This window comes from Cucurbita pepo, chromosome 20 (assembly GCF_057944985.1).
Source record: "Cucurbita pepo subsp. pepo isolate OVF chromosome 20, ASM5794498v1, whole genome shotgun sequence".
Classification (NCBI taxonomy): Eukaryota; Viridiplantae; Streptophyta; class Magnoliopsida; order Cucurbitales; family Cucurbitaceae; genus Cucurbita; species Cucurbita pepo.
In genome coordinates, this window is record NC_141817.1 from 13,556,614 (window position 1) to 13,573,730 (window position 17,117).

Here is a 17,117-nt window from a genome sequence, read left to right on the forward strand (position 1 = left end):
TATTTTAACCATTTATATGTGTAAGACTCTTAAACTTGAGCGTTTCCTTACAGATTCGTCGAAAAACATCGAAAGAAACAAAGGTCTTTCACATAGAAATTCGGGTGCCTCCACGAGGGTCTTTTCGTAAGGGTTGAGGTTGGGAAGTCTTTTCGACACGAGTAAATGTATTTTTTCTTCCATATTTTAACCTTAGGACAATCTTTAGTGGATATGCTATGATACTAAAACGAGAAAACAACTTTTCAGATCGAGTTAACGACCCTGTCCCAATGGGCAAAAAAGTTCCTATGTTAACACCTATGGATTTTGAGTGAAAAATGGCCCGGAAGCTAAAGTGAAAAAAATTCGTATTTTAACCATTTATATGTGTAAGACTCTTAAACTTGAGCGTTTCCTTACAGATTCGTCGAAAAACATCGAAAGAAACAAAGGTTTTTCAAATAGTGATTCGGATGCCTCCACGAGGGTCTTTTCGTAAGGGTTGAGGTTGTGAAGTCTTTTCGACACGAGTAAATGTTTTTTTTCTTCCATATTTTAAGCTTAGGACAATCTTTTGTGGATATGGTATGATACTAAAACGAGAAAACAACTTTTCAGATCGAGTTAACGACCCTGTCCCAATGGGCAAAAAAGTTCCTATGTTAACACCTATGGATTTTGAGTGAAAAATGGCCCGGAAGCGAAAGTGAAAAAAATTCGTATTTTAACCATTTATATGTGTAAGACTCTTAAACTTGAGCGTTTCCTTACAGATTCGTCGAAAAAACTCGAAAGAAACAAAGGTCTTTCACATAGAAATTCGGGTGCCTCCACGAGGGTCTTTTCGTAAGGGTTGAGGTTGGGAAGTCTTTTCGACACGAGTAAATGTTTTTTTTCTTCCATATTTTAAGCTTAGGACAATCTTTTGTGGATATGGTATGATACTAAAACGAGAAAACAACTTTTCAGATCGAGTTAACGACCCTGTCCCAATGGGCAAAAAAGTTCCTATGTTAACACCTATGGATTTTGAGTGAAAAATGGCCCGGAAGCGAAAGTGAAAAAAATTCGTATTTTAACCATTTATATGTGTAAGACTCTTAAACTTGAGCGTTTCCTTACAGATTCGTCGAAAAACATCGAAAGAAACAAAGGTCTTTTACATAGAAATTCGGGTGCCTCCACGAGGGTCTTTTCGTAAGGGTTGAGGTTGGGAAGTCTTTTCGACACGAGTAAATGTATTTTTTCTTCCATATTTTAACCTTAGGACAATCTTTAGTGGATATGGTATGATACTAAAACGAGAAAACAACTTTTCAGATCGAGTTAACGACCCTGTCACAATGGGCAAAAAAGTTCCTATGTTAACACCTTTGGATTTTGAGTGAAAATGGCCCGGAAGCGAAATTGAAAAAAATTCGTATTTTAACCATTTATATGTGTAAGACTCTTAAACTTGAGCGTTTCCTTACAGATTCGTCGAAAAACATCGAAAGAAACAAAGGTTTTTCAAATAGTGATTCGGATGCCTCCACGAGGGTCTTTTCGTAAGGGTTGAGGTTGTGAAGTCTTTTCGACACGAGTAAATGTTTTTTTTCTTCCATATTTTAAGCTTAGGACAATCTTTTGTGGATATGGTATGATACTAAAACGAGAAAACAACTTTTCAGATCGAGTTAACGACCCTGTCCCAATGGGCAAAAAAGTTCCTATGTTAACACCTATGGATTTTGAGTGAAAAATGGCCCGGAAGCGAAAGTGAAAAAAATTCGTATTTTAACCATTTATATGTGTAAGACTCTTAAACTTGAGCGTTTCCTTACAGATTCGTCGAAAAACATCGAAAGAAACAAAGGTCTTTCACATAGAAATTCGGGTGCCTCCACGAGGGTCTTTTCGTAAGGGTTGAGGTTGGGAAGTCTTTTCGACACGAGTAAATGTATTTTTTCTTCCATATTTTAACCTTAGGACAATCTTTAGTGGATATGCTATGATACTAAAACGAGAAAACAACTTTTCAGATCGAGTTAACGACCCTGTCACAATGGGCAAAAAAGTTCCTATGTTAGCACCTTTGGATTTTGAGTGAAAATGGCCTGGAAGCGAAATTGAAAAAAATTCATATTTTAACCATTTATATGTGTAAGACTCTTAAACTTGAGCGTTTCCTTACAGATTCGTCGAAAAACATCGAAAGAAACAAAGGTTTTTCAAATAGTGATTCGGATGCCTCCACGAGGGTCTTTTCGTAAGGGTTGAGGTTGTGAAGTCTTTTCGACACGAGTAAATGTTTTTTTTCTTCCATATTTTAAGCTTAGGACAATCTTTTGTGGATATGGTATGATACTAAAACGAGAAAACAACTTTTCAGATCGAGTTAACGACCCTGTCCCAATGGGCAAAAAAGTTCCTATGTTAACACCTATGGATTTTGAGTGAAAAATGGCCCGGAAGCTAAAGTGAAAAAAATTCGTATTTTAACCATTTATATGTGTAAGACTCTTAAACTTGAGCGTTTCCTTACAGATTCGTCGAAAAACATCGAAAGAAACAAAGGTTTTTCAAATAGTGATTCGGATGCCTCCACGAGGGTCTTTTCGTAAGGGTTGAGGTTGTGAAGTCTTTTCGACACGAGTAAATGTTTTTTTTCTTCCATATTTTAAGCTTAGGACAATCTTTTGTGGATATGGTATGATACTAAAACGAGAAAACAACTTTTCAGATCGAGTTAACGACCCTGTCCCAATGGGCAAAAAAGTTCCTATGTTAACACCTATGGATTTTGAGTGAAAAATGGCCCGGAAGCGAAAGTGAAAAAAATTCGTATTTTAACCATTTATATGTGTAAGACTCTTAAACTTGAGCGTTTCCTTACAGATTCGTCGAAAAAACTCGAAAGAAACAAAGGTCTTTCACATAGAAATTCGGGTGCCTCCACGAGGGTCTTTTCGTAAGGGTTGAGGTTGGGAAGTCTTTTCGACACGAGTAAATGTTTTTTTTCTTCCATATTTTAAGCTTAGGACAATCTTTTGTGGATATGGTATGATACTAAAACGAGAAAACAACTTTTCAGATCGAGTTAACGACCCTGTCCCAATGGGCAAAAAAGTTCCTATGTTAACACCTATGGATTTTGAGTGAAAAATGGCCCGGAAGCGAAAGTGAAAAAAATTCGTATTTTAACCATTTATATGTGTAAGACTCTTAAACTTGAGCGTTTCCTTACAGATTCGTCGAAAAACATCGAAAGAAACAAAGGTCTTTTACATAGAAATTCGGGTGCCTCCACGAGGGTCTTTTCGTAAGGGTTGAGGTTGGGAAGTCTTTTCGACACGAGTAAATGTATTTTTTCTTCCATATTTTAACCTTAGGACAATCTTTAGTGGATATGGTATGATACTAAAACGAGAAAACAACTTTTCAGATCGAGTTAACGACCCTGTCACAATGGGCAAAAAAGTTCCTATGTTAACACCTTTGGATTTTGAGTGAAAATGGCCCGGAAGCGAAATTGAAAAAAATTCGTATTTTAACCATTTATATGTGTAAGACTCTTAAACTTGAGCGTTTCCTTACAGATTCGTCGAAAAACATCGAAAGAAACAAAGGTTTTTCAAATAGTGATTCGGATGCCTCCACGAGGGTCTTTTCGTAAGGGTTGAGGTTGTGAAGTCTTTTCGACACGAGTAAATGTTTTTTTTCTTCCATATTTTAAGCTTAGGACAATCTTTTGTGGATATGGTATGATACTAAAACGAGAAAACAACTTTTCAGATCGAGTTAACGACCCTGTCCCAATGGGCAAAAAAGTTCCTATGTTAACACCTATGGATTTTGAGTGAAAAATGGCCCGGAAGCGAAAGTGAAAAAAATTCGTATTTTAACCATTTATATGTGTAAGACTCTTAAACTTGAGCGTTTCCTTACAGATTCGTCGAAAAACATCGAAAGAAACAAAGGTCTTTTACATAGAAATTCGGGTGCCTCCACGAGGGTCTTTTCGTAAGGGTTGAGGTTGGGAAGTCTTTTCGACACGAGTAAATGTATTTTTTCTTCCATATTTTAACCTTAGGACAATCTTTAGTGGATATGGTATGATACTAAAACGAGAAAACAACTTTTCAGATCGAGTTAACGACCCTGTCACAATGGGCAAAAAAGTTCCTATGTTAACACCTTTGGATTTTGAGTGAAAATGGCCCGGAAGCGAAATTGAAAAAAATTCGTATTTTAACCATTTATATGTGTAAGACTCTTAAACTTGAGCGTTTCCTTACAGATTCGTCGAAAAACATCGAAAGAAACAAAGGTTTTTCAAATAGTGATTCGGATGCCTCCACGAGGGTCTTTTCGTAAGGGTTGAGGTTGTGAAGTCTTTTCGACACGAGTAAATGTTTTTTTTCTTCCATATTTTAAGCTTAGGACAATCTTTTGTGGATATGGTATGATACTAAAACGAGAAAACAACTTTTCAGATCGAGTTAACGACCCTGTCCCAATGGGCAAAAAAGTTCCTATGTTAACACCTTTGGATTTTGAGTGAAAATGGCCCGGAAGCGAAATTGAAAAAAATTCGTATTTTAACCATTTATATGTGTAAGACTCTTAAACTTGAGCGTTTCCTTACAGATTCGTCGAAAAACATCGAAAGAAACAAAGGTTTTTCAAATAGTGATTCGGATGCCTCCACGAGGGTCTTTTCGTAAGGGTTGAGGTTGTGAAGTCTTTTCGACACGAGTAAATGTTTTTTTTCTTCCATATTTTAAGCTTAGGACAATCTTTTGTGGATATGGTATGATACTAAAACGAGAAAACAACTTTTCAGATCGAGTTAACGACCCTGTCCCAATGGGCAAAAAAGTTCCTATGTTAACACCTATGGATTTTGAGTGAAAAATGGCCCGGAAGCTAAAGTGAAAAAAATTCGTATTTTAACCATTTATATGTGTAAGACTCTTAAACTTGAGCGTTTTCTTACAGATTCGTCGAAAAACATCGATAGAAACAAAGGTTTTTCAAATAGTGATTCGGATGCCTCCACGAATGTCTTTTCGTAAGGGTTGAGGTTGTGAAGTCTTTTCGACACGAGTAAATGTTTTTTTTCTTCCATATTTTAAGCTTAGGACAATCTTTTGTGGATATGGTATGATACTAAAACGAGAAAACAACTTTTCAGATCGAGTTAACGACCCTGTCCCAATGGGCAAAAAAGTTCCTATGTTAACACCTATGGATTTTGAGTGAAAAATGGCCCGGAAGCTAAAGTGAAAAAAATTCGTATTTTAACCATTTATATGTGTAAGACTCTTAAACTTGAGCGTTTTCTTACAGATTCGTCGAAAAACATCGATAGAAACAAAGGTTTTTCAAATAGTGATTCGGATGCCTCCACGAATGTCTTTTCGTAAGGGTTGAGGTTGTGAAGTCTTTTCGACACGAGTAAATGTTTTTTTTCTTCCATATTTTAAGCTTAGGACAATCTTTTGTGGATATGGTATGATACTAAAACGAGAAAACAACTTTTCAGATCGAGTTAACGACCCTGTCCCAATGGGCAAAAAAGTTCCTATGTTAACACCTATGGATTTTGAGTGAAAAATGGCCCGGAAGCGAAAGTGAAAAAAATTCGTATTTTAACCATTTATATGTGTAAGACTCTTAAACTTGAGCGTTTCCTTACAGATTCGTCGAAAAACATCGAAAGAAACAAAGGTCTTTTACATAGAAATTCGGGTGCCTCCACGAGGGTCTTTTCGTAAGGGTTGAGGTTGGGAAGTCTTTTCGACACGAGTAAATGTATTTTTTCTTCCATATTTTAACCTTAGGACAATCTTTAGTGGATATGGTATGATACTAAAACGAGAAAACAACTTTTCAGATCGAGTTAACGACCCTGTCACAATGGGCAAAAAAGTTCCTATGTTAACACCTATGGATTTTGAGTGAAAAATGGCCCGGAAGCTAAAGTGAAAAAAATTCGTATTTTAACCATTTATATGTGTAAGACTCTTAAACTTGAGCGTTTTCTTACAGATTCGTCGAAAAACATCGATAGAAACAAAGGTTTTTCAAATAGTGATTCGGATGCCTCCACGAATGTCTTTTCGTAAGGGTTGAGGTTGTGAAGTCTTTTCGACACGAGTAAATGTTTTTTTTCTTCCATATTTTAAGCTTAGGACAATCTTTTGTGGATATGGTATGATACTAAAACGAGAAAACAACTTTTCAGATCGAGTTAACGACCCTGTCCCAATGGGCAAAAAAGTTCCTATGTTAACACCTATGGATTTTGAGTGAAAAATGGCCCGGAAGCGAAAGTGAAAAAAATTCGTATTTTAACCATTTATATGTGTAAGACTCTTAAACTTGAGCGTTTCCTTACAGATTCGTCGAAAAACATCGAAAGAAACAAAGGTCTTTTACATAGAAATTCGGGTGCCTCCACGAGGGTCTTTTCGTAAGGGTTGAGGTTGGGAAGTCTTTTCGACACGAGTAAATGTATTTTTTCTTCCATATTTTAACCTTAGGACAATCTTTAGTGGATATGGTATGATACTAAAACGAGAAAACAACTTTTCAGATCGAGTTAACGACCCTGTCACAATGGGCAAAAAAGTTCCTATGTTAACACCTTTGGATTTTGAGTGAAAATGGCCCGGAAGCGAAATTGAAAAAAATTCGTATTTTAACCATTTATATGTGTAAGACTCTTAAACTTGAGCGTTTCCTTACAGATTCGTCGAAAAAACTCGAAAGAAACAAAGGTCTTTCACATAGAAATTCGGGTGCCTCCACGAGGGTCTTTTCGTAAGGGTTGAGGTTGGGAAGTCTTTTCGACACGAGTAAATGTATTTTTTCTTCCATATTTTAACCTTAGGACAATCTTTAGTGGATATGGTATGATACTAAAACGAGAAAACAACTTTTCAGATCGAGTTAACGACCCTGTCACAATTGGCAAAAAAGTTCCTATGTTAACACCTTTGGATTTTGAGTGAAAATGGCCCGGAAGCGAAATTGAAAAAAATTCGTATTTTAACCATTTATATGTGTAAGACTCTTAAACTTGAGCGTTTCCTTACAGATTCGTCGAAAAACATCGAAAGAAACAAAGGTTTTTCAAATAGTGATTCGGATGCCTCCACGAGGGTCTTTTCGTAAGGGTTGAGGTTGTGAAGTCTTTTCGACACGAGTAAATGTTTTTTTTCTTCCATATTTTAAGCTTAGGACAATCTTTTGTGGATATGGTATGATACTAAAACGAGAAAACAACTTTTCAGATCGAGTTAACGACCCTGTCCCAATGGGCAAAAAAGTTCCTATGTTAACACCTATGGATTTTGAGTGAAAAATGGCCCGGAAGCGAAAGTGAAAAAAATTCGTATTTTAACCATTTATATGTGTAAGACTCTTAAACTTGAGCGTTTCCTTACAGATTCGTCGAAAAAACTCGAAAGAAACAAAGGTCTTTCACATAGAAATTCGGGTGCCTCCACGAGGGTCTTTTCGTAAGGGTTGAGGTTGGGAAGTCTTTTCGACACGAGTAAATGTATTTTGTCTTCCATATTTTAACCTTAGGACAATCTTTAGTGGATATGGTATGATACTAAAACGAGAAAACAACTTTTCAGATCGAGTTAACGACCCTGTCACAATGGGCAAAAAAGTTCCTATGTTAACACCTTTGGATTTTGAGTGAAAATGGCCCGGAAGCGAAATTGAAAAAAATTCATATTTTAACCATTTATATGTGTAAGACTCTTAAACTTGAGCGTTTCCTTACAGATTCGTCGAAAAACATCGAAAGAAACAAAGGTTTTTCAAATAGTGATTCGGATGCCTCCACGAGGGTCTTTTCGTAAGGGTTGAGGTTGTGAAGTCTTTTCGACACGAGTAAATGTTTTTTTTCTTCCATATTTTAAGCTTAGGACAATCTTTTGTGGATATGGTATGATACTAAAACGAGAAAACAACTTTTCAGATCGAGTTAACGACCCTGTCCCAATGGGCAAAAAAGTTCCTATGTTAACACCTATGGATTTTGAGTGAAAAATGGCCCGGAAGCTGAAGTGAAAAAAATTCGTATTTTAACCATTTATATGTGTAAGACTCTTAAACTTGAGCGTTTCCTTACAGATTCGTCGGAAAACATCGATAGAAACAAAGGTTTTTCAAATAGTGATTCGGATGCCTCCACGAGGGTCTTTTCGTAAGGGTTGAGGTTGTGAAGTCTTTTCGACACGAGTAAATGTTTTTTTTCTTCCATATTTTAAGCTTAGGACAATCTTTTGTGGATATGGTATGATACTAAAACGAGAAAACAACTTTTCAGATCGAGTTAACGACCCTGTCCCAATGGGCAAAAAAGTTCCTATGTTAACACCTATGGATTTTGAGTGAAAAATGGCCCGGAAGCGAAAGTGAAAAAAATTCGTATTTTAACCATTTATATGTGTAAGACTCTTAAACTTGAGCGTTTCCTTACAGATTCGTCGAAAAACATCGAAAGAAACAAAGGTCTTTTACATAGAAATTCGGGTGCCTCCACGAGGGTCTTTTCGTAAGGGTTGAGGTTGGGAAGTCTTTTCGACACGAGTAAATGTATTTTTTCTTCCATATTTTAACCTTAGGACAATCTTTAGTGGATATGGTATGATACTAAAACGAGAAAACAACTTTTCAGATCGAGTTAACGACCCTGTCACAATGGGCAAAAAAGTTCCTATGTTAACACCTTTGGATTTTGAGTGAAAATGGCCCGGAAGCGAAATTGAAAAAAATTCGTATTTTAACCATTTATATGTGTAAGACTCTTAAACTTGAGCGTTTCCTTACAGATTCGTCGAAAAACATCGAAAGAAACAAAGGTTTTTCAAATAGTGATTCGGATGCCTCCACGAGGGTCTTTTCGTAAGGGTTGAGGTTGTGAAGTCTTTTCGACACGAGTAAATGTTTTTTTTCTTCCATATTTTAAGCTTAGGACAATCTTTTGTGGATATGGTATGATACTAAAACGAGAAAACAACTTTTCAGATCGAGTTAACGACCCTGTCCCAATGGGCAAAAAAGTTCCTATGTTAACACCTATGGATTTTGAGTGAAAAATGGCCCGGAAGCGAAAGTGAAAAAAATTCGTATTTTAACCATTTATATGTGTAAGACTCTTAAACTTGAGCGTTTCCTTACAGATTCGTCGAAAAAACTCGAAAGAAACAAAGGTCTTTCACATAGAAATTCGGGTGCCTCCACGAGGGTCTTTTCGTAAGGGTTGAGGTTGGGAAGTCTTTTCGACACGAGTAAATGTATTTTGTCTTCCATATTTTAACCTTAGGACAATCTTTAGTGGATATGGTATGATACTAAAACGAGAAAACAACTTTTCAGATCGAGTTAACGACCCTGTCACAATGGGCAAAAAAGTTCCTATGTTAACACCTTTGGATTTTGAGTGAAAATGGCCCGGAAGCGAAATTGAAAAAAATTCATATTTTAACCATTTATATGTGTAAGACTCTTAAACTTGAGCGTTTCCTTACAGATTCGTCGAAAAACATCGAAAGAAACAAAGGTTTTTCAAATAGTGATTCGGATGCCTCCACGAGGGTCTTTTCGTAAGGGTTGAGGTTGTGAAGTCTTTTCGACACGAGTAAATGTTTTTTTTCTTCCATATTTTAAGCTTAGGACAATCTTTTGTGGATATGGTATGATACTAAAACGAGAAAACAACTTTTCAGATCGAGTTAACGACCCTGTCCCAATGGGCAAAAAAGTTCCTATGTTAACACCTATGGATTTTGAGTGAAAAATGGCCCGGAAGCGAAAGTGAAAAAAATTCGTATTTTAACCATTTATATGTGTAAGACTCTTAAACTTGAGCGTTTCCTTACAGATTCGTCGAAAAAACTCGAAAGAAACAAAGGTCTTTCACATAGAAATTCGGGTGCCTCCACGAGGGTCTTTTCGTAAGGGTTGAGGTTGGGAAGTCTTTTCGACACGAGTAAATGTATTTTGTCTTCCATATTTTAACCTTAGGACAATCTTTAGTGGATATGGTATGATACTAAAACGAGAAAACAACTTTTCAGATCGAGTTAACGACCCTGTCACAATGGGCAAAAAAGTTCCTATGTTAACACCTTTGGATTTTGAGTGAAAATGGCCCGGAAGCGAAATTGAAAAAAATTCATATTTTAACCATTTATATGTGTAAGACTCTTAAACTTGAGCGTTTCCTTACAGATTCGTCGAAAAACATCGAAAGAAACAAAGGTTTTTCAAATAGTGATTCGGATGCCTCCACGAGGGTCTTTTCGTAAGGGTTGAGGTTGTGAAGTCTTTTCGACACGAGTAAATGTTTTTTTTCTTCCATATTTTAAGCTTAGGACAATCTTTTGTGGATATGGTATGATACTAAAACGAGAAAACAACTTTTCAGATCGAGTTAACGACCCTGTCCCAATGGGCAAAAAAGTTCCTATGTTAACACCTATGGATTTTGAGTGAAAAATGGCCCGGAAGCTGAAGTGAAAAAAATTCGTATTTTAACCATTTATATGTGTAAGACTCTTAAACTTGAGCGTTTCCTTACAGATTCGTCGGAAAACATCGATAGAAACAAAGGTTTTTCAAATAGTGATTCGGATGCCTCCACGAGGGTCTTTTCGTAAGGGTTGAGGTTGTGAAGTCTTTTCGACACGAGTAAATGTTTTTTTTCTTCCATATTTTAAGCTTAGGACAATCTTTTGTGGATATGGTATGATACTAAAACGAGAAAACAACTTTTCAGATCGAGTTAACGACCCTGTCCCAATGGGCAAAAAAGTTCCTATGTTAACACCTATGGATTTTGAGTGAAAAATGGCCCGGAAGCGAAAGTGAAAAAAATTCGTATTTTAACCATTTATATGTGTAAGACTCTTAAACTTGAGCGTTTCCTTACAGATTCGTCGAAAAACATCGAAAGAAACAAAGGTCTTTTACATAGAAATTCGGGTGCCTCCACGAGGGTCTTTTCGTAAGGGTTGAGGTTGGGAAGTCTTTTCGACACGAGTAAATGTATTTTTTCTTCCATATTTTAACCTTAGGACAATCTTTAGTGGATATGGTATGATACTAAAACGAGAAAACAACTTTTCAGATCGAGTTAACGACCCTGTCACAATGGGCAAAAAAGTTCCTATGTTAACACCTTTGGATTTTGAGTGAAAATGGCCCGGAAGCGAAATTGAAAAAAATTCGTATTTTAACCATTTATATGTGTAAGACTCTTAAACTTGAGCGTTTCCTTACAGATTCGTCGAAAAACATCGAAAGAAACAAAGGTTTTTCAAATAGTGATTCGGATGCCTCCACGAGGGTCTTTTCGTAAGGGTTGAGGTTGTGAAGTCTTTTCGACACGAGTAAATGTTTTTTTTCTTCCATATTTTAAGCTTAGGACAATCTTTTGTGGATATGGTATGATACTAAAACGAGAAAACAACTTTTCAGATCGAGTTAACGACCCTGTCCCAATGGGCAAAAAAGTTCCTATGTTAACACCTATGGATTTTGAGTGAAAAATGGCCCGGAAGCGAAAGTGAAAAAAATTCGTATTTTAACCATTTATATGTGTAAGACTCTTAAACTTGAGCGTTTCCTTACAGATTCGTCGAAAAAACTCGAAAGAAACAAAGGTCTTTCACATAGAAATTCGGGTGCCTCCACGAGGGTCTTTTCGTAAGGGTTGAGGTTGGGAAGTCTTTTCGACACGAGTAAATGTATTTTGTCTTCCATATTTTAACCTTAGGACAATCTTTAGTGGATATGGTATGATACTAAAACGAGAAAACAACTTTTCAGATCGAGTTAACGACCCTGTCACAATGGGCAAAAAAGTTCCTATGTTAACACCTTTGGATTTTGAGTGAAAATGGCCCGGAAGCGAAATTGAAAAAAATTCATATTTTAACCATTTATATGTGTAAGACTCTTAAACTTGAGCGTTTCCTTACAGATTCGTCGAAAAACATCGAAAGAAACAAAGGTTTTTCAAATAGTGATTCGGATGCCTCCACGAGGGTCTTTTCGTAAGGGTTGAGGTTGTGAAGTCTTTTCGACACGAGTAAATGTTTTTTTTCTTCCATATTTTAAGCTTAGGACAATCTTTTGTGGATATGGTATGATACTAAAACGAGAAAACAACTTTTCAGATCGAGTTAACGACCCTGTCCCAATGGGCAAAAAAGTTCCTATGTTAACACCTATGGATTTTGAGTGAAAAATGGCCCGGAAGCTAAAGTGAAAAAAATTCGTATTTTAACCATTTATATGTGTAAGACTCTTAAACTTGAGCGTTTCCTTACAGATTCGTCGGAAAACATCGATAGAAACAAAGGTTTTTCAAATAGTGATTCGGATGCCTCCACGAGGGTCTTTTCGTAAGGGTTGAGGTTGTGAAGTCTTTTCGACACGAGTAAATGTTTTTTTTCTTCCATATTTTAAGCTTAGGACAATCTTTTGTGGATATGGTATGATACTAAAACGAGAAAACAACTTTTCAGATCGAGTTAACGACCCTGTCCCAATGGGCAAAAAAGTTCCTATGTTAACACCTATGGATTTTGAGTGAAAAATGGCCCGGAAGCGAAAGTGAAAAAAATTCGTATTTTAACCATTTATATGTGTAAGACTCTTAAACTTGAGCGTTTCCTTACAGATTCGTCGAAAAAACTCGAAAGAAACAAAGGTCTTTCACATAGAAATTCGGGTGCCTCCACGAGGGTCTTTTCGTAAGGGTTGAGGTTGGGAAGTCTTTTCGACACGAGTAAATGTATTTTGTCTTCCATATTTTAACCTTAGGACAATCTTTAGTGGATATGGTATGATACTAAAACGAGAAAACAACTTTTCAGATCGAGTTAACGACCCTGTCACAATGGGCAAAAAAGTTCCTATGTTAACACCTTTGGATTTTGAGTGAAAATGGCCCGGAAGCGAAATTGAAAAAAATTCATATTTTAACCATTTATATGTGTAAGACTCTTAAACTTGAGCGTTTCCTTACAGATTCGTCGAAAAACATCGAAAGAAACAAAGGTTTTTCAAATAGTGATTCGGATGCCTCCACGAGGGTCTTTTCGTAAGGGTTGAGGTTGTGAAGTCTTTTCGACACGAGTAAATGTTTTTTTTCTTCCATATTTTAAGCTTAGGACAATCTTTTGTGGATATGGTATGATACTAAAACGAGAAAACAACTTTTCAGATCGAGTTAACGACCCTGTCCCAATGGGCAAAAAAGTTCCTATGTTAACACCTATGGATTTTGAGTGAAAAATGGCCCGGAAGCTAAAGTGAAAAAAATTCGTATTTTAACCATTTATATGTGTAAGACTCTTAAACTTGAGCGTTTCCTTACAGATTCGTCGGAAAACATCGATAGAAACAAAGGTTTTTCAAATAGTGATTCGGATGCCTCCACGAGGGTCTTTTCGTAAGGGTTGAGGTTGTGAAGTCTTTTCGACACGAGTAAATGTTTTTTTTCTTCCATATTTTAAGCTTAGGACAATCTTTTGTGGATATGGTATGATACTAAAACGAGAAAACAACTTTTCAGATCGAGTTAACGACCCTGTCCCAATGGGCAAAAAAGTTCCTATGTTAACACCTATGGATTTTGAGTGAAAAATGGCCCGGAAGCGAAAGTGAAAAAAATTCGTATTTTAACCATTTATATGTGTAAGACTCTTAAACTTGAGCGTTTCCTTACAGATTCGTCGAAAAACATCGAAAGAAACAAAGGTCTTTTACATAGAAATTCGGGTGCCTCCACGAGGGTCTTTTCGTAAGGGTTGAGGTTGGGAAGTCTTTTCGACACGAGTAAATGTATTTTTTCTTCCATATTTTAACCTTAGGACAATCTTTAGTGGATATGGTATGATACTTAAACGAGAAAACAACTTTTCAGATCGAGTTAACGACCCTGTCACAATGGGCAAAAAAGTTCCTATGTTAACACCTTTGGATTTTGAGTGAAAATGGCCCGGAAGCGAAATTGAAAAAAATTCGTATTTTAACCATTTATATGTGTAAGACTCTTAAACTTGAGCGTTTCCTTACAGATTCGTCGAAAAACATCGAAAGAAACAAAGGTTTTTCAAATAGTGATTCGGATGCCTCCACGAGGGTCTTTTCGTAAGGGTTGAGGTTGTGAAGTCTTTTCGACACGAGTAAATGTTTTTTTTCTTCCATATTTTAAGCTTAGGACAATCTTTTGTGGATATGGTATGATACTAAAACGAGAAAACAACTTTTCAGATCGAGTTAACGACCCTGTCCCAATGGGCAAAAAAGTTCCTATGTTAACACCTATGGATTTTGAGTGAAAAATGGCCCGGAAGCGAAAGTGAAAAAAATTCGTATTTTAACCATTTATATGTGTGAGACTCTTAAACTTGAGCGTTTCCTTACAGATTCGTCGAAAAACATCGAAAGAAACAAAGGTCTTTTACATAGAAATTCGGGTGCCTCCACGAGGGTCTTTTCGTAAGGGTTGAGGTTGGGAAGTCTTTTCGACACGAGTAAATGTATTTTTTCTTCCATATTTTAACCTTAGGACAATCTTTAGTGGATATGGTATGATACTAAAACGAGAAAACAACTTTTCAGATCGAGTTAACGACCCTGTCACAATGGGCAAAAAAGTTCCTATGTTAACACCTTTGGATTTTGAGTGAAAATGGCCCGGAAGCGAAATTGAAAAAAATTCGTATTTTAACCATTTATATGTGTAAGACTCTTAAACTTGAGCGTTTCCTTACAGATTCGTCGAAAAACATCGAAAGAAACAAAGGTTTTTCAAATAGTGATTCGGATGCCTCCACGAGGGTCTTTTCGTAAGGGTTGAGGTTGTGAAGTCTTTTCGACACGAGTAAATGTTTTTTTTCTTCCATATTTTAAGCTTAGGACAATCTTTTGTGGATATGGTATGATACTAAAACGAGAAAACAACTTTTCAGATCGAGTTAACGACCCTGTCCCAATGGGCAAAAAAGTTCCTATGTTAACACCTATGGATTTTGAGTGAAAAATGGCCCGGAAGCGAAAGTGAAAAAAATTCGTATTTTAACCATTTATATGTGTGAGACTCTTAAACTTGAGCGTTTCCTTACAGATTCGTCGAAAAACATCGAAAGAAACAAAGGTCTTTTACATAGAAATTCGGGTGCCTCCACGAGGGTCTTTTCGTAAGGGTTGAGGTTGGGAAGTCTTTTCGACACGAGTAAATGTATTTTTTCTTCCATATTTTAACCTTAGGACAATCTTTAGTGGATATGGTATGATACTAAAACGAGAAAACAACTTTTCAGATCGAGTTAACGACCCTGTCACAATGGGCAAAAAAGTTCCTATGTTAACACCTTTGGATTTTGAGTGAAAATGGCCCGGAAGCGAAATTGAAAAAAATTCGTATTTTAACCATTTATATGTGTAAGACTCTTAAACTTGAGCGTTTCCTTACAGATTCGTCGAAAAACATCGAAAGAAACAAAGGTTTTTCAAATAGTGATTCGGATGCCTCCACGAGGGTCTTTTCGTAAGGGTTGAGGTTGTGAAGTCTTTTCGACACGAGTAAATGTTTTTTTTCTTCCATATTTTAAGCTTAGGACAATCTTTTGTGGATATGGTATGATACTAAAACGAGAAAACAACTTTTCAGATCGAGTTAACGACCCTGTCCCAATGGGCAAAAAAGTTCCTATGTTAACACCTATGGATTTTGAGTGAAAAATGGCCCGGAAGCTAAAGTGAAAAAAATTCGTATTTTAACCATTTATATGTGTAAGACTCTTAAACTTGAGCGTTTCCTTACAGATTCGTCGGAAAACATCGATAGAAACAAAGGTTTTTCAAATAGTGATTCGGATGCCTCCACGAGGGTCTTTTCGTAAGGGTTGAGGTTGTGAAGTCTTTTCGACACGAGTAAATGTATTTTTTCTTCCATATTTTAACCTTAGGACAATCTTTAGTGGATATGGTATGATACTAGAATGAGAAAACAACTTTTCAGATCGAGTTAACGACCCTGTCACAATGGGCAAAAAAGTTCCTATGTTAACACCTTTGGATTTTGAGTGAAAATGGCCCGGAAGCGAAAGTGAAAAAAATTCGTATTTTAACCATTTATATGTGTAAGACTCTTAAACTTGAGCGTTTCCTTACAGATTCGTCGAAAAACATCGATAGAAACAAAGGTTTTTCAAATAGTGATTCGGATGCCTCCACGAGGGTCTTTTCGTAAGGGTTGAGGTTGTGAAGTCTTTTCGACACGAGTAAATGTTTTTTTTCTTCCATATTTTAAGCTTAGGACAATCTTTTGTGGATATGGTATGATACTAAAACGAGAAAACAACTTTTCAGATCGAGTTAACGACCCTGTCCCAATGGGCAAAAAAGTTCCTATGTTAACACCTATGGATTTTGAGTGAAAAATGGCCCGGAAGCGAAAGTGAAAAAAATTCGTATTTTAACCATTTATATGTGTAAGACTCTTAAACTTGAGCGTTTCCTTACAGATTCGTCGAAAAAAATCGAAAGAAACAAAGGTTTTTCACATAGTCATTCGGGTGCCTCCACGAGGGTCTTTTCGTAAGGGTTGAGGTTGTGAAGTCTTTTCGACACGAGTAAATGTGTTTTTTCTTCCATATTTTAAGCTTAGGACAATCTTAAGTGGATATGGTATGATACTAAAACAAGAAAACAACTTTTCAGATCGAGTTAACGACCCTGTCCCAATGGGCAAAAAAGTTCCTATGTTAACACCTATGGATTTTGAGTGAAAAATGGCCCGGAAGCGAAAGTGAAAAAAATTCGTATTTTAACCATTTATATGTGTAAGACTCTGAAACTTGAGCGTTTCCTTACAGATTCGTCGAAAAACATCGAAAGAAACAAAGGTCTTTCACATAGAAATTCGGGTGCCTCCACGAGGGTCTTTTCGTAAGGGTTGAGGTTGGGAAGTCTTTTCGACACGAGTAAATGTATTTTTTCTTCCATATTTTAACCTTAGGACAATCTTTAGTGGATATGGTATGATACTAAAACGAGAAAACAACTTTTCAGATCGAGTTAACGACCCTGTCACAATGGGCAAAAAAGTT